The sequence below is a fragment of the Chlorocebus sabaeus genome, unplaced genomic scaffold (genome assembly GCF_047675955.1).
Source record: "Chlorocebus sabaeus isolate Y175 unplaced genomic scaffold, mChlSab1.0.hap1 unalloc_scaffold_576, whole genome shotgun sequence".
Lineage (NCBI taxonomy): Eukaryota > Metazoa > Chordata > Mammalia > Primates > Cercopithecidae > Chlorocebus > Chlorocebus sabaeus.
Window position 1 is genome coordinate 11373 of NW_027327899.1, and position 20836 is coordinate 32208.

The 20836-nt window shown below is 49.1% G+C and overlaps 1 protein-coding gene across 13 annotated transcripts in view; it reads left to right on the forward strand.

Moving 5' to 3' along the window:
• Nucleotides 1–9858: 9858 nt before the first annotated feature.
• LOC119621356 (presequence protease, mitochondrial-like) overlaps nucleotides 9859–20836 on the forward strand; it is a 55355-nt gene continuing 44377 nt past the window's right edge. For 3 of the 13 annotated variants that reach the window (XM_073014282.1, XM_073014283.1, XM_073014270.1), the window contains exon 1: nucleotides 9860–11264. The gene's annotated coding sequence lies outside the window, so the exon portion shown is untranslated. Of the gene's footprint in view, nucleotides 11265–20836 lie in introns of all 13 variants that reach the window. The other 10 variants (XM_073014271.1, XM_073014272.1, XM_073014269.1 and 7 more) reach the window with 7 other exon arrangements.

Consider the following 20836-nt stretch of genomic DNA (forward strand, 5'->3'; position numbering starts at 1 on the left):
GCGATGGGGCTCCCAGAAGCCAGGGGGGCGGGCCGGGGGGTGGCGGCTGGGAGCCCGATCGTGGGGGGTGCCGGCACCCCCGGCGATGGGGCTCCCAGAAGCCAGGGGGGTGGGCCGGGCTTGGCGGCTGGGAGCCCGATCGCGGGGGGGTGCCGGCACCCCCGGCGATGAGGCTCCCAGAAGCCAGGGGGGCGGGCCGGGGGGTGGCGGCCGGGAGCCCGATCGCGGGGGCTGCCTGCACCCCCGGCGATGGGGCTCCCAGAAGCCAGGGGGGCGGGCCGGGGGGTGGCGGCTGGGAGCCCGATCGCGGGGGGTGCCGGCACCCCCGGCGATGGGGCTCCCAGAAGCCAGGGGGCGGGCCGTGGGTGGCGGCTGGGAGCCCGATCGCGGGGGGTGCCGGCACCCCCGGCGATGGGGCTCCCAGAAGCCAGGGGGGCGGGCCGGGGGTGGCGGCTGGGAGCCCGATCGCGGGGGGTGCCTGCACCCCCGGCGATGGGGCTCCCAGAAGCCAGGGGGGCGGGCCGGGGGGTGGCGGCTGGGAGCCCGATCGCGGGGGGTGCCTGCACCCCCGGCGATGGGGCTCCCAGAAGTCAGGGGGGCGGTCCGGGGGTGGCGGCTGGGAACCGATCGCGGGGGGTGCCTGCACCCCCGGCGTTGGGGCTCCCAGAGTCCAGGGGGGCGGGCCGGGGGTGGCGGCTCGCAGCCCGATCGCGGGGATATTTGGAAGAGTATCACATGGGATTGTACAGTATGTGTGATACTGAGATTAATAACTGAATGAATGTCCACCCTGTGCCACATTGCGAGTAATATCACCCTGTCCCCTCCGTGGATATTAGAAACAATATCCCAGACTGGGTGTACGCCTCCTGCTGTACAGAGTGCAGTATCATCTTCTCCCTCCCAGGATAGTAGTTACAATATCACTGGGCGGGAGCACACAGCCTGCGAATTATTGTCATCCTCTCCCCCTCCTTATACTAGGAACAATATCTCAGAAGAGCTGTACCCTCAGTGCCTTATTCGGACTCATGGCATAGGCATCTTCCAGGAATATTACCAGTAATATTACCGGGTAGCTATCCATTAGTTGTTATATTTGGAGTCATGTGATACTCTACCCTCCTTTATATTAGGATCAGTGTCACGTGGTGAGTGTACACCTAGTGCGATATTAAAACTAAAATCCTGCTTTCCGTCCCTGGATATGAAGAACAGCATCACAAGTAGGTTTACACTTCCTGTGGTATTAGGAATAATAATATGATTATTAATCATCAATGATCGATTTTAATAATTATCAATGATACTAAAAATTCATAGGATACCATTATTAATGATGGATAATTATTTAAACACATGATTATGCATGTTTTCAATTAATTATTAATATTAATGTCATGCAATAATATTATTAGTTCCTAATACTAATTATTATTTGATTCCCAGCGTCACTGGATATTGATTTAACTCACATTAATTGCTAATATCATAATATTATTATTAATAGTTATATTACTAAGAATAATTATTACAAATCGTTACCATTTTAAGCCAGTATTAATTTTTACTCTCTTTATTGTGATCATTAGTATCAATAATAATAATTATTATTAATACATTTATTAATATTAATGATTAATATACTTGTTCCTGATATCCACCGGGGAGAGAATGGTGTTAATTTCTATATCACAGATGGTGTACACCCCCCCCCGTGATAGTGTTTCGATCTTCTGCTTGGGAGAGGAGGAAATGACAATCAGTATCACTGGAAGTAGAAACACCTGTGAGATACTGTTCTGAATATTCAGGGAGAAGAGGCTGATATGACTCCTAATACAGAGGGGGTTACTCCCTCTGAGGGTGTGCACACTGTGGGTGTACAATCGTCTGAGAAGGAGTTGAAAATTTTCAGATGGGGAGATGATATTACTCACAATATCAGAAAGAGGCTGTGAGTCCACAAGGCTCCCAGAAGCCAGGGGGGCGGGCCGGGGGTGGCGGCTGGGAGTCCTAGCTACTTGGGAGGCTGAGGCAGGAGAATGGCGTGAACCCGGTAGGCAGAGCTTGTAGTGAGCCGATATCACTTCACTGCACTCCAGCCTGGGTAACAGAACAAGACTCTGTCTAAAAAAAAAAAAAGGAAAAGGAAAATGGGCCTATAGAGCTCCATTTAATGGCAAAAAATTAAGGAAAGAATAAAAAGACTCTGCTAATAATGATGACATGAGCTGCTCATATTGTCATTTTCTCTGGGACCTAATATTGGGGAGGAGGTGGGATCACCTCCCACCAGGCTCCAGGTGACTTTCGGGCTGTTGCCCCAAATCACTGCAGCCTCTTCCCTGCTGGTCCCTTGATCCTGCTGCTGTGCCGGGCGTCCTGAGTGACAGGAGGCACCTCGGCAGCTTCCAGTGGGATAGGCCTGCGGCGTTCTGAGCCAGAATGCCGTGATCACTAGGAAGTAAGGAGACATAAGCAGGAAGGGTTCAGGGATAGAGCGGCCACTTCTCGGGGATCAGTCTTGGGCCCGAGCTGAGAAGAATCCCCTTTCAGGATGATGGCTCCAGGCTGAGGTCAGTGCTGTTTCTGTGCATTATGATGACTGACCTGCATCCACAGGGAAGCGTATCCGGGCTCCTTTTTCCCAGGCAATGTTGGGAACACCTTGAAATGGGCCCTGGTGGATTTCAATTCCAGCCTTCCAGAAGCCACTCCAAATGGAAATTGAGCTAACGGATACAGGTGGAGTAAGTAAACAACTTTAGGTCCCAAACAACAATTTTCACATACAATATAGTGTACAGGGAAAAACAAAGCCTCGGGACCCCAACTCACAGCCAAAACGGAAAAATATCATTAAGTTGGAAGCTGAATCATGCAAGAAACTGCCTTTCCTTTTGTTCCTAAGCAGATAGCTACAGATAGCTACATCTCCACAGGAAGCTGGTCTACGTTCACCTTATCTTATATAAAGGCTTATGTAGAGGACTGATTTACTGCATGTGAGATGAAGACGTAACTGATCCTTCCCCATCTGCTCTCTTTCTCTTGCAACCTGAGGAAGACCACAGGTTCCCTCTCTCCCCTCCTGCCCACCATTTTCCTCCAGCCCACCCTTCCCCTCCAGCCCACCCTTCCCTCCTGCCCACTCTTTTCCTCCAGCCCAGCCTTCCCCTCCAGCCCAGCCTTCTCCTCCAGCCCACCTGGAAGAGGAAGAGGTCTGCAGCTTACATCAGAATCTCGAAGTTGACACCCAAAAAAGGTAAAAGATCCTGTGGGATGCTGGCATGTACAACTAACGAGATAACGCTCTGGGTGTACATCCTAGCATACAGGAAGAGCATTCTTGTTCATGGCGGTGGTTTCAAATATTTCAGTGGGTTTTCCCTTGAATGCCTCAGTCGGGAGCCACTTCAGTTCAGCGCAGGCAGCAAGGGAGCTTCAAGGACTGGTAGTTATGAATTCAAGCTTATACACAGCAACAGGTCACAGGTCTGTGGAAGATACTTGTCAATCAATATTCAGAGGTAGCATTCCATAACTGAAGCATAGGGCATATCTGACTTCATCTGACAAGGCTAAAATCATGATTGTTTTTCTAACTGGGAAATTTATGTCACTTATTTGCCAATAAACAACCATCTCTCTCTCCCCATTTTCTGACATAACGCTAGTCATTAGAGAAATGTTCCGATGATGTTCATGAAAGAACAAACAAATGTCTTCCGCTTTAATACCACCTATTTCACACATATGACTCTTGCTGCTTCCATGTGACACTAAAAATATCAGGAGTGCCAGGAAGTCTCTTTAATCATCATTCTCCAATGTGCTCAGGAGATGAAGTCATTCTGTGAAATGGACTTCAGTTGACACCACTGAGAAAATGTCCTAGAGAAAGTAAAACTTGTAGTGGCCTCATACTTTACAGAAATAATCCAACTTCTTTCTTTCATTTCTTTCCAGTTTTTGGACATTAATTTTAATTGGTTCAGGGCAACCTGTTTCTGTATCAAAGTCTTGGGAAGCTTCCATTTGTTTTTAAACTATATTATATTATATTATATTATATTATATTATATTATATTATATTATATTATACTATTTATTTATTTAGAAATAGAGTCGCACTGTGTCACTCAGGCCAAAGTGTAGTGGTATGATCACGGCTCACTGCAGTCTCAACCTCCTAGGCTCGAGCCAATCCTCAGGCCTCCACCACCTGAGTAGCTGGGACTACAGGTGTGCCACCATGTCCTGCTAACGTTTTATTTTTATTTTTTGTAGAGACAGGATCTGGTTATGTGGCCAAAGCTGGTCTCAAACTCCTGGTCTCAAGCAATCCTTGTGTCAGCCTCGTAAAGTGCTGAGATTATAGACATGAGCCATGGCACGCAGCTGATTTATTATTTTATTTTCTCAGAACTCTATGCAACCTGATTCTTAATACATAAGGAAAGAGAAGCCAGTCAAAAGTGGAAGTAGTTGCACACAATGAAAGTGTCATTTGGCACTTAGACAAGAGAGGCGGATTATAAAAATAAAAGATCTACATGTCGCAATTGGCTGTGGGCTTGGATATGGACTCCAGCACTTTTTATTTTTATTTTTTTAGGAGAGAGTGTCTCACTCTCTTACTCAAGCTGGAGTGCAGTGATATAATCATAGCTCACTGTTATTTCAAACTCCTGAGTTCAAGTGATCCTTCTGCCTCGACCTCCCAAGTACCTGGGACTACAGATGTGCCATCGCTCCAGGCAATTTTTTTTTTTGAATTTTTGTAGAGACAAGGTCTCCCTGTGTTGCCCAGGCTAGTCTCAAACATGTGACCTCAAGCAATCGTTCCGCCTTGGCCTCTAAAGTGCTGGGGTTATAGGTGTGAGTCACTGTACCCGGCCAAGAAACCAACTCCACCTGTTTTCTATATAAAGTTTAGCATCTAGATACGAAGCAAAATAAGTTTTAAAGATCAAGGAGTCTGAAGGGAAGCTGCTGGGAGGGGAATGGGCTCAAGGCAGCGTTTTCTGGTCTACAGTTTTGCTTATTCTTGGACTTTCCAAAGTCCTGAAAGAAGAAGAAGGAAAGTGAGAAGAGAGGAAGAGGCAGGAGGAAAGGAGGAGTGCTGCGCCTCTGCGGTTGCAGATTAGCCCAAGGCAGCTCAGTGGCTGGGAAGGAAGGGAGGAAACCCCCAAGGCCGAAGGTGGAGTCAGAGTCCTGGGTCCAGCAGAGACTGGAGGGGAGGAGGGTGCCAGGAGCCAAAGACCTTCCTGCTAGCACTGCAACCTCTTAAACTGCTTAGGCTTTTATCTAAATTTGATATGTCCACATTTTGTAGACCTCCAAACCAAGTCACTCAGGGTAACCCAGACAGGAAGAGGAGGATGTTAGGAGAAGGTGCCCCACCTGATGATGCCCTTCTGGCTTTTATCCATTCCTGGGAATGACTCTTTCTCCAACTCGAGGGATGTCCCTATGGGAGAATACAGTGGCGTGGACCAGCAGTGGAGAATTCCAAGTCCAAAAAACGATTGGCATTTTCAAGGAAAGTAAGAAATCATCCTGCATATATGAAATATTGGGAAAAAGGTTGTTACTAATAATTCTCAAGCGACCACTCTGGTGAGACTAGGTTTCTCTGGGGATGTGTGGAGCAGGGTGTATGTACCGAGTGAGCACATCCCACCCTTCAGACTCCTTCAGCTCCTGTCTACTGTAGCAGTCAGAGGGCAACTCCTGTCCTCATCTCCTCTGAGCGACCCACTCACTCATTCACTCACTCATTCATTCACTCATTAACTCATTCACTCACTCACTCATTCACTCATTCACTCCTTCACTCGCTCACTCACTCATTCACTCACCCTTTTACTCACTTGCTCATTCATTTACTCATGCACTCACTCATTCACTGACCCATTCACTCACTCACTCACTCATTCACTCACCCATTCACTCACTCATTCATTCCCTCATTCACTCACTCAGTCATTCACTAACTCACCCTTTCACTCACTCATCCATTCACTCATTCACTCACTCATTCATGCACTTATTCACTCACTCACTCATTTCCTCATTCATTCACTCAATCATTCACTCACTCAAATCATTCACTCATTCACTTACTCATTCACCTCTTCACTCATTCATTCACTCATCCTTTACTCACACACTCACTCATTTATTGACTCATTCACTCACTCACTCGTTCATTCACTCACTCACTTCTTCACTTCCTCATTCACTTGTTCGCTCACTGACTCATTCACTCACTCTTTCCCTCACCCATTCACTCACTCACCCACTCATCTGTTCACTCACTCATTCACCCACTCACCCATTCACTAAGTCACTCATTCATTCACTCACTCACTCATTCATTCACTCACTCACTCATCACTCATTTATTCCCTCGGTCACTCACTCATTCACTCACTTATTCACTTGCTTATTCACTCACTCATTCACTAAGACACTCATTCATTCACTTACTCACTTATTCACTCACCCATTCACTCACTCACTCATTCACTCATTGACTCCCTTGGCAATTCATTCACTCACTCACGGTCACTCATTCAGTCATTTACCCACTCACTCACTCATTTCTCCTTCCCTCATCCACTCACTCACTCATTCACTGACTGACTGACTCACTCACCCATTCACTCATTTACTCTCTCATTTACTCCTTCACTCACTCACTCACTCCCTCTTTCATTCATTCATTCAGCAGCACCCATGACAGGTTCACTCTGTCCTGGGCTCTGCTGTTGCCCTGGGACTGCAGCAGGGAATAGTCAAAGATCTCTGAATCCACGGCATTCAGGGTTCAGCCAGGGGACCTTTCGAGAAGCCCAGCAGATAGGTGAAACGCCCCATGTGTGACACTGACAAGGATGTTTTAAGAGCAGCAGGGAGAGAACAGGAGTGTGCATGGAGCCCAAAATTTCTAAGAGGGTGATCTGGGGAGGCCTCACCATGCAGGAGACCTTGCAGGACAGACCTGTGGAAAGTGGGCAGAGTCGGTAGGGAGAGGAGGGCCTGGTTTGAGGAAAAAGCAGAATGGGTCTGAGGTTGTCGGGTGCCTGCATGGGCCTCTGGGCAGCACCAGGATCTGAAGGGACCAGAGGACAGGACAGCGTGGCTTGTGTGGTGTCTGTGACACCGAGTCAGCAGAGAAGGTGCCTGAATTACATCCTGATAGGTGCACCCTGACTTTGAAGCTGAGGACACCCGAGACATGGAGGTGGGGTGGAGGTTGGGGCAGAGCAGGGGATGAGGAGGGAGCCTGTTCCGGTCCAGGTCAAAGGTGGTGGCCTGGCCCCAGTGGCTCCAGATGCAATGAAGAGCCAATAGGGACTTTCCTGAGGGACTTAGATGCCAGGGTGGAGGAGCACTGCAAGGCTTCAGCCTGAGCCCGTGGGAGGATGGAGTCACCAGGAGCTGAGGTGAGGAAGACTGAGCGGTGGGGGGTTGTGTGGGGGGTGCAGAGGCCTGAGCTCAGTTTGGCCCCTGCAGATTTGAGATGCCCACTCCATGCACAGGCTGAGACAGCAGAGAAGGGGAAGAGGCTGCAGCTCAGGTAGCCCTGGAATGTGCAGCTCCACATGCTGGGGCACTGGGTCATGGTGTCCTCATGGCTGGGAGCTGCTTCCCTCCTGGGATGCCAGAACTCCTTTAGGGCACATCGGCAACTCCTGCGCTCAACACTGAGGGGAAGTGGGAAGGGCAGCTGTCCCTATGCATGTTCTCCTTCACCTTGTCCTAGGCAGGTCCCAGGCAGCACCTCCCCTCCCAAGTGGCTCCCCTTGTCCGCTGCCCCTAGTGTTCACAGCCAGACCCTAGAAGAGGGCTGGACTCAGTGGCTCACTTCTGATGAATAGAACCAGGCAAAAGAGATGGCGGTCTCTCCTGAGATTGGATTGGGAGGAGCTGAGGTTCTGTCCACTGGAACTCTCCCCCTGGCTCTTGGTAGGTGCTAGTTCTGGCAAAGCCAGTCACGCACCCAGGGCAGAGGGCAACCTGAAGCTGACGCCACAGAGAGACTGGGGCCTTCAGTCCAACAGCCTGCAAGCAACAGAATCCTGCCAGCAACACAGAAGTGAGCATGGAAGCAGTTCCTCCCCTGATGAGCCTGAGCCTTCAGAAGACACAGCAGCCCTAGGCAGACAGCTGCTGCAGCCCTGGAGAGCCCCTGGGGCAGAGGGCCCAGTGAAGCCTGCCTGAACTCCTGGCCCAAGGAGTAATCATTCCTGGGGTATAAGTGTGTGCTGGTGTGGGCCTTTGGAGTAATCTGTCAAGGGACAATAAAGAACATACACACACCTCAGGTCCTACTGGGTGGAAGCTGTATGGTCAGCACGGCATGTAATATCTTCCTCTTGAATTAGAAGATTCATTGCTAAGGCCAAAGTTAAAAAAAACAAAAACAAAAAAACCTCTAGTTGTAGCAACATTGACATACATGACTTTCAAAAAAAAAAGCCATAGCTATTCTTTTCCATCTTTGCTACAGGTATATATTAATATATGTTAATTCCCTGACTGACTGAGCAATGGGCCAAACTCATAAGAACAGATGTGTGAGGACCGTCAGTGACCACCATGACCCCAGTCCCAGCCCTTATACACAGACAGACTTTTGAACATAATCCGTAACCTTGGGGGTCTTGACACTCGAAATTTTATTGTTTTTCATTAACTATTTCTATTCCCTAAACAATACCTGTTCATCGCAGAGAAAAATGGCATTGCCTATACTAAGCAAAAGAAAGGAAATAAAATGCTCAGAAACATTTACATATGTATGCAGACTCACACACACACACACACACACGCACGCATGCACAGGCTCGCACTGTGTCTAGGCCTGCCTTTTCACTTATTTGTATGTCCTGAACATATTTCCATGTCAGTAGACACATATCTTTGTAGTGGTAACAGCAACTAAATATTATTGCAGCGCATATTTTTACCATCATTTATTTAACTCATCATATTTGAACTGTTAGGTTATATCTATCATTTTCTGTATTACAGACAATTTGATGACAAATGACCAATCCCCTAATGTTCAATATAAAAATATCAATTGCATAAGGAGATAACGGGTATTTGGCTAAAATAAAATTCAGTGTGGCCCACCTTCTCCACATGTAACATGTTCTAAAAAGGCATGAATAATTATATTAGTCCTTCTATTCTCCAGCACAGATCCTGAGCCCAGCTGTGGGTACAGGTGCTTAGAGCCTCAGTCTGCTCTTCTGCCCACCAGAAGGCAAAGGCCACTCAACTGCCACCTTAAGACAGCCAGGATTCTCCTCTCCCTTTTATTTAATAGAATAATGCTCAGGTTCACTGCATGAGAGCAGCGCTCTCTGACTTTGCATTCATCAGGACAACCAAGGTGGTTTGTTTAAAAATACACATTTCCTGGCTGAGTTCCCAGAAACTGGACTTCAGTGGTTTAATGGGGGTGTGCATAGGACAGGTGATTCAGAGGACCACAAGGGGTTAGGAATTTCGCCGTTAATTCTGGCCAAGGGAGCAATTAGACTATCCAGCACTATCCGCAGCATATTTTTTTTTTCCTCTTTTGCAATGAATATTTGATGCTCAGCGGGATGAGGCCCAGGATGAGGCACACATCCAAGAAAAATCCATGCCTCTCCATCTTTTCCCCAGGATTGCCCTTTGGTGAGACTCTCCTTTGCGATTGCTTCACTTTCCCGGGTTCATAGAACAAACCTCTTCTTAGTCTCTTTTGTTGTTTCCTATCTGTTCAACAAACACCCACTGCGCAGGACCATCCTCCGGAAAGCCCTCGAGTGGGGCCGTTTGGGAGCCCTTCTTCGTGGGGTGAGCACTGAAGGAACCGGGATCCCATAAACCCGTGCTTTTGTGGGGGCTGCTCCCTCTCCCATCGCAGGTAACTGGCACCAGGCTGTTAAGCTGTGGATGGGCAACTGGCACAGTGCTTTGGATGTGCGTATTTCAGCACGTGGAGTTGGTCAGTGAAGTCAGCCGAGGTCAGCACAGTGTACGTAGGGAGGAAGGGTCGTCCCGCCTCCGCGCCAGGTCAGTCCCGTTGCGCCTCCTCCTGTCCCACTCTGACTTTCGCGCGCCCAGGCGTCTCTGAGGGTAGCGCCCCGACACTCTCCCCCACCCCAAGGATTCTTCTCCCCACGGGACGGGCTGGGGGCCCAGGAGCGCCACAGACCCCGTGGACCCGGGAAATCGCAGCTTCGTCATAGCTAAGCTCGCCGCGCTCAGCTTTTCCCACCACCTGGAGGATCCACTCTCCGGGCGTCCTTCCCGACCTCAGGCTGCAGAGAAAACTTGGGGGCGGGGATCGAGGAAGCCTCGCGCAGAGGCTCCTAGCGCAGCCCCAGGAGGAATCCTGCCGCCAGCAAGAAGCTGTGCGCACGGCCGGGCTCGGTGCTGACAACAGCCGGATCTACCGGGCCTACCGCGAGCCTCCGCGTCCAGGTGGGGTCTCCGCGCCCCAATTCCACCCCGCCCCGCCATCGGCGCTCCCCGCAAGTGCGGGGTTTCCACCGGCCCCTGCGTTCGCGCCCACTCACGGTCTCCCTTGCCCCCCCACCCGGAGATGCTCCCGGCGTTCTATTCCGCCCTGCCTTGGCCCGCCCAGCGAACGATGTGACCCCGCCCCCCTGCGGTCTCCCCTCCCCCGGTCGCTGCCCCTGCCCCCACCTGTGGCGCTCCGGGCATCTCTAAAGGCCCCAACCAGAGTCTTCCAACCCACCCGCGAGGCTAGCGCACCAGCAACGCGGCCCCACCCGCAGGGACCCCGCCCACTTGTGGTGCTACCCCCGCCTCCGCGACTTCACCCACCGCTGGCGCGGCAGCCACCTACGACGACCCCCGCGTAGGTCCTCCTGCCCACACCCGCCCCCGGCCAGCCCCTGCCCCTTTCTCTGCCCCTTTCCCTGCCCCTGCCCCTAGCCGCGCCCCCACCCCCGCAGCCCCTCCTGTGCGCTTGGGCCCCGCCCGTCAAGGCCCTTTGGCGCTAGGGCCGGGCGGGGGCGCGGGCGGGGCAGCGTTTCCGAGTCGGGCGCGCGCCCGCAGCGTCTCCATTTCCTGCTGCGCAACCGGACTAGCTACTGCCCTCGGCCTCCTCGCCTTGGACGCGGACGACTCCCGGGCCCCCAAGGGCTCCTTGCGGAAGTTCCTGGAGCACCTCTCCGGGTCCGGCAAGGCCATCGGCGTGCTGACCAGCGGGGGACATGCTCAAGGTGCGCGCCCCGCTCCGGGCGGCGAGGGAGGGACGGACGGAGAAGGAGAGAAGAGGGAGAAGGGGAGAACAGGGCGAAGGGGATGGGGGAACGGGGCAGAAGAGGGGGAAGCGATGGGAGGACCCGGGGAAAGGTGGGGAAGCGATGGGAAGAACTGGGGAGAACAGCGGCGAAGCGATGGGAAGAACTGGGGAGAAGCCCGTGCCCGGGAGCGGCAGGGGTACCTGCGGGGCGGCGGGAGCCGGCAAGGCAACCCCGGGGTCCTTGCCGGGTGGGGCGGAGGAGGAAGGGACATGGCGGTAGGAACCTCCATCCGGAAAATAGTGAGCTTTCCACCCTCTCCGGTTTATGTTTTAAATTGAGCCTGGTAGAGGGGGTCGCCTGGAGCACCTTCCGGGGTCGTTCTGCCTCTGAGCTGTAGGATGGGGCCGGGCTTCCCCTCCGAATCCTGGGTACAGCGCGATCACTTCTTAAGTTGCCCCCGCCCCCCAACTCCGCCCCACGCCACCCCCCAGCATGTCGAGGAAGAAACGGCCGGATGCCCGCGGGCCTCCTGTCGCCTCGGGCCCCGCGCGGCGTGGGCAGGGTCCCGGCTGCTGCAAAGCAGGAAATGGCCGGGGTGCTCTGGGTTCCCGCCTAGCGTCTCCGAGGCGGTCCGGCAGCCCCTCGCGTTTCCGCTGGAAGATTTTAAAAAAGGGTTTCCTGCGCTCGCATGTGCTGTCGCCTTCCGGTTCGTGACAAAACCGAAAACTAAAATGGGTCCCAGGCCCTCCCCGCCAGCCTCCGCGGACGGGAAGGACCAGGAAGCGGGGACTCTGGGACGTCAGCGGCGCCGCAGCGCGGGCTCTGGGCTTCCCCTGTCCTGTAATGTGGAAAGGGCTCTCCAGTGGGGGCCGAGCCTGGGCCCACGACGCGGGCGCGCCGGGAGGACATTTAACATTGAAGAGCGGGAGGTGGTGGAGACTCGCTCCCCAGGCCCCGGGTGCACGTAAGGGCACCGGTGCCCGGGTTCAGGAGGGTGAGGCCTTCTTGGCCAGGTAGCCTTGTTAAATCTATCTGAAAATCACAGATAACTAAGTATCAAGTCGTCACAGATCATTTTAGTATCCTGAATGAGATGGCTACGGAAAACATGAAAACATCGTTACTGGTTACATGCATGATGCATCCAAAACATTGTTACCTGCACAGTGGCAGCACTGATATTTGTGGGCTTTTGAACGTGTGGACTGGAGTGTTAAGAGCCCCTCAGAGTTATGACAGTAGTTTGATTTGAATGTTCTTTTCTTGGCGAATAAATGCTGTACATTGAATTTACCCAGGAAACTAGGAAGGTGAACCCACACGAAGGACACAGGCCTGTGGGCTGCTCCAGGCGCCCTTAGGGCGTTGCAGGGCCTGAGCCATGCGCTTCCTGCTCAGCCTCCTGAGAGCCCTGACGGCGTCTCTGTTCTGCCTCACACTGGACCCGCTAGTTTCATATTCTTGTTATGGTTCCGAGGCTACAAGCGGTTGGATTCTGTGAGACACTCTCTGTCTTCCTCCTCTGGCTGCTTTCAAATGGGTCGTCTTTTTTTATAACTGATTTTTAAAGCAGTGATTGCTGGGGTGAGTTGTAGTGCTGTCCTGAACTGGGTTTTGATGCTGTGCACATCAGCTGAGTCACCAGCCCAGGGCCCTGTCAGTCCCATTATTAAGCTCTTTTCTTGCTCTTCTCATCATTTCTCAGACGCCTTAAAAAAAAAGCAAACTCCTGCTTGCCGTCACTGGCTGAGTTTGGCAAATGGGTGTTTACCCTGGAAAGAGGGGCATTTTGTCCTCTGGAACATCTAAGGCGCCCTTTGGTGAGGTGGTCTGTATCTGACCACTCTATCCCGTGGGCGTCCTTCCTGCTTCCACCTTCCCTTTCTGAACGCCTCCGCCTCCAGGGCTTTAATTTTCCTTCTGTGTGTGTGCCACGCAGAGGTTATGACTGTTGTGCCACTGCCCTGTTTTTTCTCTTTCTTTCTTTCTTTCTTTTTTTTTTTTTTTTTTTTTTTTTTTTGCTGAGGGCCCAAAACTTGCTGCATCTCAAAAGAAGCAATTGCATCCATTTGTTCACGATGAGCATAAACTGCTCTTTAAGGGAGACTAATTGGTAAACCCTGCTGCTGTGGGTAGACAGACAGAGGTGGCCATGGAAGGAAGGCTCTGCCTCTTGGAAGCCTGCACAACCGTCCTGCTTTCTTTCTTCAGTATCCGCGGGGGGTGGGGGGTGGTTAATTTTAATAAGCCCTGGAAACCAACAAAGCAGGAAAGTGCTAAGACATTGAGGTGTGAGATTTAAAATTACAACCAGCAGCCTCTCATTCTTCCTTCACTGAGGAAGGAAGGAACCAGTTGCCTCTTCGTTTTGGGGCTGCAGGGTATGTTTGGCAGCGACACTGGCCCTTTGTGCTGTGTGACTCATGAATTGAGATAGTTCTTTGCTAAGTGTTTTGTGCAGTAGGTATGAAAATGGAGAAAGAGGGAGCACTGTCCAGGGTGGAGAGGCGTGGAGAGACGCTGTGATACATAGCGAGTCCTTTTCTTCTGGGCTCCTGGTTTTCAATCTTTTTCTTTTTTTTTTTTTCTAACAGCTTGAAAGATGGTTTTTGTGTCTTAATTAAAAGATTGAAGACTGTGGGTCAGACCCAAACTAATTCCATTGGCATCAAAGAGAAGGATTCTTTACATATTTATCTATAGGCATAATTGATTTTTTTATTTTTTGCTGAATTATCTGGTTAGTCAAATCATACATTAGAGAAGTAATATTAAAAATTAAAAATTAAAAAATGTATCTGTAAACATATCCCCCTTCCATTCCAGTCTTTGTCTCTGTGTAATTTTAGAACCTTGGGCCATGATGTACATAGAGTTTATATTCTTTTAATATCTTGCTACTTCATTATTTTCATGTTTAATCTTTGGGTTGATGTATCACAGGTCACTTGACTGTTTCTTACAGGTGTTTGGTTTAATTTTTTTTTTTCCCTTAACGCTAATGTAAATTTCAGTGTTTGGATGGTAGTTTTAGCAGAATTTAAGGCAGAGTCTCAGTTAGGGTGATGGATCGATTTATAGTCCCTAGTTTGAGGAGGAAGGTGGCAATATGCCCTTTCTTCTAAAATTGATATGTTAAATCACAATGGACATTTACTTGATTTTGAGCACTTGGGACTCCCCTGGGGTTCACTGGTATTGCAAGGTCAGGGCTGGGGATCTTCTGCTGGAGAGGCCCCCAGCGTGCCCAGCGCAGGGTCCTGAGTGCGTTGCTGCAGGACAGAAGCTCTGGGCTTTGCCCTCCAGCGGCCGTCGCTCTGGGAAGAGCTGGCTGCTCCAGGAATGAGGCCTATGCTCTGAAGCTTACAGTCAGCAGACCAGCAAAGGTCAGCACAGATGACCTTATATGAATCATTCATTTAACAGGCATTCATGGAATACACATTCCATGCAGCTGGAACTTAGAGTGGAAGGCCATCAGTTCACTGTTGTCTCAGCAGAACTTTGTCCCTGGGTCCCTGTTGAACTTAGAGTGGAAGGCCATCTGCTCACTGTTGTCTGAGCAGAGCTTGGTCCCTGGGTCCCTGTTGAACTTAGAGTGGAAGGCCATCAGCTCACTGTTGTCTGAGCAGAGCTTGGTCTCTGGCTTCCTGTTGTAGCCTCCGCTCCTAGGAGGTGCACGGTGAGTGTTGGGGGACCCTCCACAGGCACAATTGCTGAACAAGGACCCCTCCCAAGGGTGTCAGCCCTAGGCCCTGAGCTCTGAAGAGGAGGAAGGCATTCCTAGGGCCGACTTCCCTTCTGGATACTGAGCTCTGCCCAGAGAGAAACTCTTCCACATTCACTGCAGTGAAGTTCATACTTTAGAGACTGGGGCCTGCATTCCCCAGAATTTCATGGCCACAGGTGGTGGCCACACCATGCGACTGGTGTCTATGTTCCCTGGAATTTCCGTGGCCATAGACGGTGGCTGTACCATGTGACTGGGGTCTGCATTCCCTGGAATTTCCGTGACTGCCGGTGGTGGCTGCACCATGCGACTGGAGTCTGTGTTCCCCAGGATTTCTGTGACCACAGATGGTAGCTGCGCCATGCGACTGGAGTCTGTGTTCCCCAGGATTTCTGTGATCACAGGTGGTAGCTGTACCATGTGACTGAGGGTCTGCGTTCCCCTGAATTTCCGTGGCCATAGGTGGTGGCTGTACCATGGGAATGAGGGTCTCTGTTCCCTGGAATTTCCATGGCCATAGGTGGTGGCTGTACCATGCGACTGGGGTCTGCGTTCTCCAGAATTTCTGTGGCTGCAGGCTGTGGCTGCACCATGCAACTGGGGTATGCATTCCTCGGAATTTCCGTGGCCATATATGGTGGCTGTACCATGTGACTGAGGGTCTGCATTCCTTGGAATTTCCATGGCCATAGATAGTGGCTGTACCATGTGTCTGAGGGTCTGCGTTCTCTGGAATTTCTGTGGCTGCAGATAGTGGCTGTACCATGTGACTGAGGGTCTACATTCCTGGAATTTCTGTGGTCGCACATGGTGGCTGTACCATGCAACTGGGGTCTACATTCCCTGGAATTTCCTTGGCCACAGGCGGTGGCTGCACCATGCATCAGGTCCTCTGTCTCAGGAGTTGGTGCCATTGTCTCTGTTACTCCCTCGCCTGACACAGAGAGGCAGTTCCTGACTTTATCACTCCCAGGAAACACACAGGCATCTGTTTTGGATCCTTGTTTTCTTTCCCCATCACTTTTCTCATCAAAGGGAAATTCACATCCTCTAAAGCTGAAAATGGTGTGGGGCCCCCTGGTGGTCTTTCCAAGGCATTATCAGCAGGTAAATTAGATCATGTGGGCCAGTGTACCTGAAGTGAAAACAGAAAGGTAAGTCGTGTCACTAAACTTTGCTGGGAGATTCAGGGTCTTTTTCAGTGGCAGAATCATCCAAAGTAAGTTGTTTTTTCACTGCAGATCTAGATGGTTGGCTGTGTCGGGATTAAACTTAGCCAGTGTCGACAGAGTGTTGCTTAATCCTCACGGAAGGGTGTCAAGTACATTGAAGAATAGCTGCCGAGTCTGCTATTGTCGGGAGAGGGGCAGGTACGTCTCTCGCTTAGCCCAGTGCTGCAGGAGGCCAGGCTCACGTCAGGCTGTGCGTGTGAGTGGGTTGGATTTTTAGCACTCTGGGACGGTAAAGCACAAACATCTATTTTTAACTTGTGGGTGACCTTCTTCTGTGCTGCTTGAGTCTCTGTGGGCCTTTCTCTGTTTCCTTCCTGAGGAGTCTGTGCCAGGGTCCCAAGCGTTCTCTGGGCTGCACCTCCGCACCTGCCCAGTGAGGAGCCTCCTCCTGGTGGCTGTGGGACTGGGCTGGGCCCACACTGTCAGCATCATCTGGGGTAAGCAAGCCCGCCCTTCCACACCTCAGTGTCCCCAGCTGTTGAACAGGGCTAATCAACTGACCGTCAGGATTAATGGGGATAAGATGCGCTCATCTCATAGCCCTGTTGGTAAATAGCCACTTCCACTCTGTCCTCCAATGTGCTACTCTAGACTTTTTCTTTACCTCCATTTAGCCAGGTGATTCGAGGTGACAGTGACTATCAAGAGGGATGTACAGAGGAAATCAGTGGAAGAGAGCTCGAGGAGCAGACATGGGTGCAGGGAGCACAGTGCGTGAAGCACGGATGCAGGGAGCATAGGCATGGGGAGCACAGATAGGTGTAGGGAGCATGGGCATGGAGAGGACGGGTGCGGGGAGAACGGGTGTGGGGAGCACGGATGCCCGGTGCACAGGTGTGGGGAGCACGGGCGTGTGATGCATGGGTGTGGGGAGCATGGGTGCTGGGAGCACAGGTCATGGAGAGCATATGTGTACTTGCTCTGCTCTGACAGATGCTGCCGAGCATGTACTCTGTGCTCAGATGGGTCAGAGCCTCAGTGCCTCTTTTTAAAAAAAAAAAAAAATTCTTTTTTTAAAGATAGTACTTCTGTCTTCCTGGTGGCCCCTTTTAGTCGATACTATTTTAAGCCTGCTTTTCCAGAGAAAAGCTAGGAAGGATGGCCTATATAGGTTCCAGTCTGGGCATATCTGGAAGAATGGGTCTCTTTTAGGTTTGAGTCTGGCGTACCTGGGGACATCTTTGAACCTCCACTCAGAGTCCCAGAACCACGTGTAGAGGCTCCCCAAATGTCTGCTTGGACTTTCCCCTCTGCTCGGGGATGATGAAGAGCAAAACCTCACCCTGCCACGACCTCTGGGGTCCTCCTTCCTGGAGGGCAGTGCCTTGGTGACCAGCGTGTGTAGGAGTCTGAGCTGGCACCTTCGGGCTATGCTGTGCAGCGGGGGCTCATGCCATGGGGCATTCTTGTGTTCTGCACCGGGACTGGTGATGTTGGGTATCCTCATGCACTGTGGACCACATGGGGTGCACATGAGCCAGACAGCTCCCGGAATTCGGAGCCTGGCTCTGTCTCAGGCCACCCACCTGTCTGTGGCACTTCTGAGGGATTGTGGGGACCGTATGAGTCTGTGTCCCCACCCTCACTGGCTGGACACCTGTGCCAGGCTGGAGCTTTATGTTTCACCATCCCCTGTTCCGAGTTGTGTGAATATTTATTTTCATTACCTACTCTCATGAGCTTTCCTTTTAAAAAAAAAAAAAAAAAATCGGAGACAGACTTTGAAGTCCCCTGGCCCCACCGTTCGTGGACCTAATGGTATTGCAGAAATTATGACTTCAATTATGTATAATAACTGGGGCTACTTTAAAAGTCATGTAAAGGAACAAGGTGGAGTAGCCATTTCAAGCTGTACATCATGCTGGATTCTTAAGTGAACATTATCAGGCTTTCAACACATTTTCTCTTTTTATTTACTTTGGAGAATATAATGGATGCTCAGAAGCTGTTGGAATTTAGTAAGAGGAAGTTATCCTTAAGAAGCTATTTAAGCAAGGGGACAGTTGGAGTAAACGTAAATTATGAACACACACCTATTCCAAACCAGAGAAATAAAAGCATCAACTGTACTGGGGTTGAAACTTGAGTGCTAGTGTGTCTTTCCTGCCCACAGTGACTCTGACAGTGCTGTGGGCAGGAAATTCTGGAAAGAAGACTTGGTGCCAGTGGTAATTTTTGTGACGATTCATTTGCTTTCAGCTCAAGTGACTATAGTCTTACTTGCAAATGGCTAGGTCTCCATCAATGGGCCACAACACTGACATAGGACAAATGAGAAATGACCCTTGGGTTTTTAACAATTATTATTTTTAATGGACACATTGTAGTACATATCCGTGGGATACAGTGTGATATTTCAATACATATTTTTCGTGTGTAATTAGCAACTCAGGGTAATTAGCATGTCCATCATCTCAAACATTTGTAATTTCTTAATGCTGGGAATATTTTAAAATCCTCTCTTCTAGCTGCTTGAAAATATACAATAAATTGTAAACTATAGTCACCCTACAAGGCTATAGCACACTAACCCTTATTTTTACTATCTAGATGTAATTTTGTATTCATTAGCCAACCTCTCCCTTTCTGCCTTCCCGTCGCCCTTTCCTGTCTCTAGAAGCCACTGTTCTACCTTCAGAGGGTAGAATATCGTTTTCCTCATAGAGATCTTTAACCTTCTTGATTAGATTTCTTCTGAGGTATTTTTATTTTTATTTTATATTTTTGTAGTTAAATGGGATTGCTTTCTTGATTTCTTTTTTCACTGGCTCGTTGTTGGTCTATAGAAATGCTACTGATTTTTATATGTTGATTTTGTATTCTGTAACTTTACTGAATTTGTTTATCAGTTCAAAGAGATTTTTGCTGGAGTCTTTTTTTTTTAAAATATATAAGAGCACATTGTCTGAAAACAGACAATTAGAGTGCCTCCTTTCCACTTTGGGTGCCCTTGATTTCTTTCTCTTGCCTGACTGCTCTTGACTAGGACATTCAGTGCTGTGTTGAATAGGAGTGGCACAAGTGGGCGTCCTTGTCTTTTACAGATCTCAGAGAAAAAGCTCTTAGTGTTTCCCCATTCCCCATTATGTTAGCTGTGGGTTTGTCACATATGGCCTTTATTGTGTTGAGGTATGTTTCCTTCAGTGCCTCGTTTGTTGAGACTTTCTATCAGGAAGCAGCGTTGAATTCTATCAAATGCTTTTTCTGTATCTATCGAAATGATATTATGGTTTTTGTCCTTAATTCTGTTGATGTGATGTAGCATGATTATTGATTTGTGTTTGTTGAGCAATCCTTGCATCCTGGGATAAATCCCACTTGATCATGGTGTATAATCTTTTTGATTTGCTGTTGGATTCAGTTTGTTAGTATTTTGTTGAGGATTTTTGCATCTGTGTTCATCAGGGATATTGACCTATAGTTTTCTCTTTTTATTGTGTCCTTGTCTTATTTTGGTATCAGGGTAATGCTGGTCTTGAAGAATGAACTTAGCAGAATTCCTTCCTCTTCATTACTTTTGGAATAGTTTGAGAAGAATTGAAATAAAAATGTGTAGAATTCAGCTGTGAAGTCACCTAGTTCTGGGGTTTTCTTTGTTGGGAGACTTTTTATTATTACTTAGTCATACATGTTACTCATTATTGGTCTCTTCAGGATTTCCGTTTCTTCTTGGTTCCATCTTGGTAGGTTGTACGTGTCCGGGAATTTATCCATTTCTTCTAGATTTTCCAATCTGTTGACATACAGTTGTTCAAAATAGTCTGTAATGATCCCTTGTATTTCTGCGGTATCAACTATCATTCTCCTTTTCTGTTTCTAATTTTATTTCTTTGGGATTTCTTTTTGTTTGCTTAGTGTAGCTGATGGTTTGTCTATTTTATTTATCTTTTCAAAAAACCAACATTTCTTTCTTCATTTTTATATTTGTTAGTTTCAAGTTTATTTAGTTCCTCTTTGATCTTTGTTATTTCTTCTACCACTTTTGGATTTGATTTGTTCTTGCTCTTCTAGCTCATTGCAGTTCCTTGTTAGGTTGTTTATTTTAAATCTGTTTTTTAAATGTAGGAGTTCATTGTTATAAACTTTCCTCTTAATACTGCTTTCGCTGTATACCATAAACTTTGATATGTTGTGTTTCTGTTTTCATTTATTTCAAGAAATTTTTAAATTTCCTTCTTCATTTCTTCATTGACCCATTGGCTATTCAAGGGTATATTGTTTAATTTCTATGTATTTATACAGTTTTGAAAGTTCACCTTGTTGTTGATTTTTTTTTTTTTTAAATTAAACTTTGTGTTCTAGGGTACATGTGCACAATGTGCAGGTTTATTACATATGTATTCACGTGCCAAGTTGGTATGCTGCACCCATTAACTCATCATTTACGTTAGGTATATCTCCTAATGCTATCCCTCCCTCCTCGCGCCTCCTCCCTCCCCACAACAGGCCCCGGTGTGTGATGTTTCCTTTCCTGTGTCCAAGTGATCTCACTGTTCATTTCCCACCTATGAGTGAGAACTTGCGGTGTTTAGTTTTCTGTCCTTGCGATAGTTTGCTGAGAATGATGGTTTCCAGCTGCATCCATG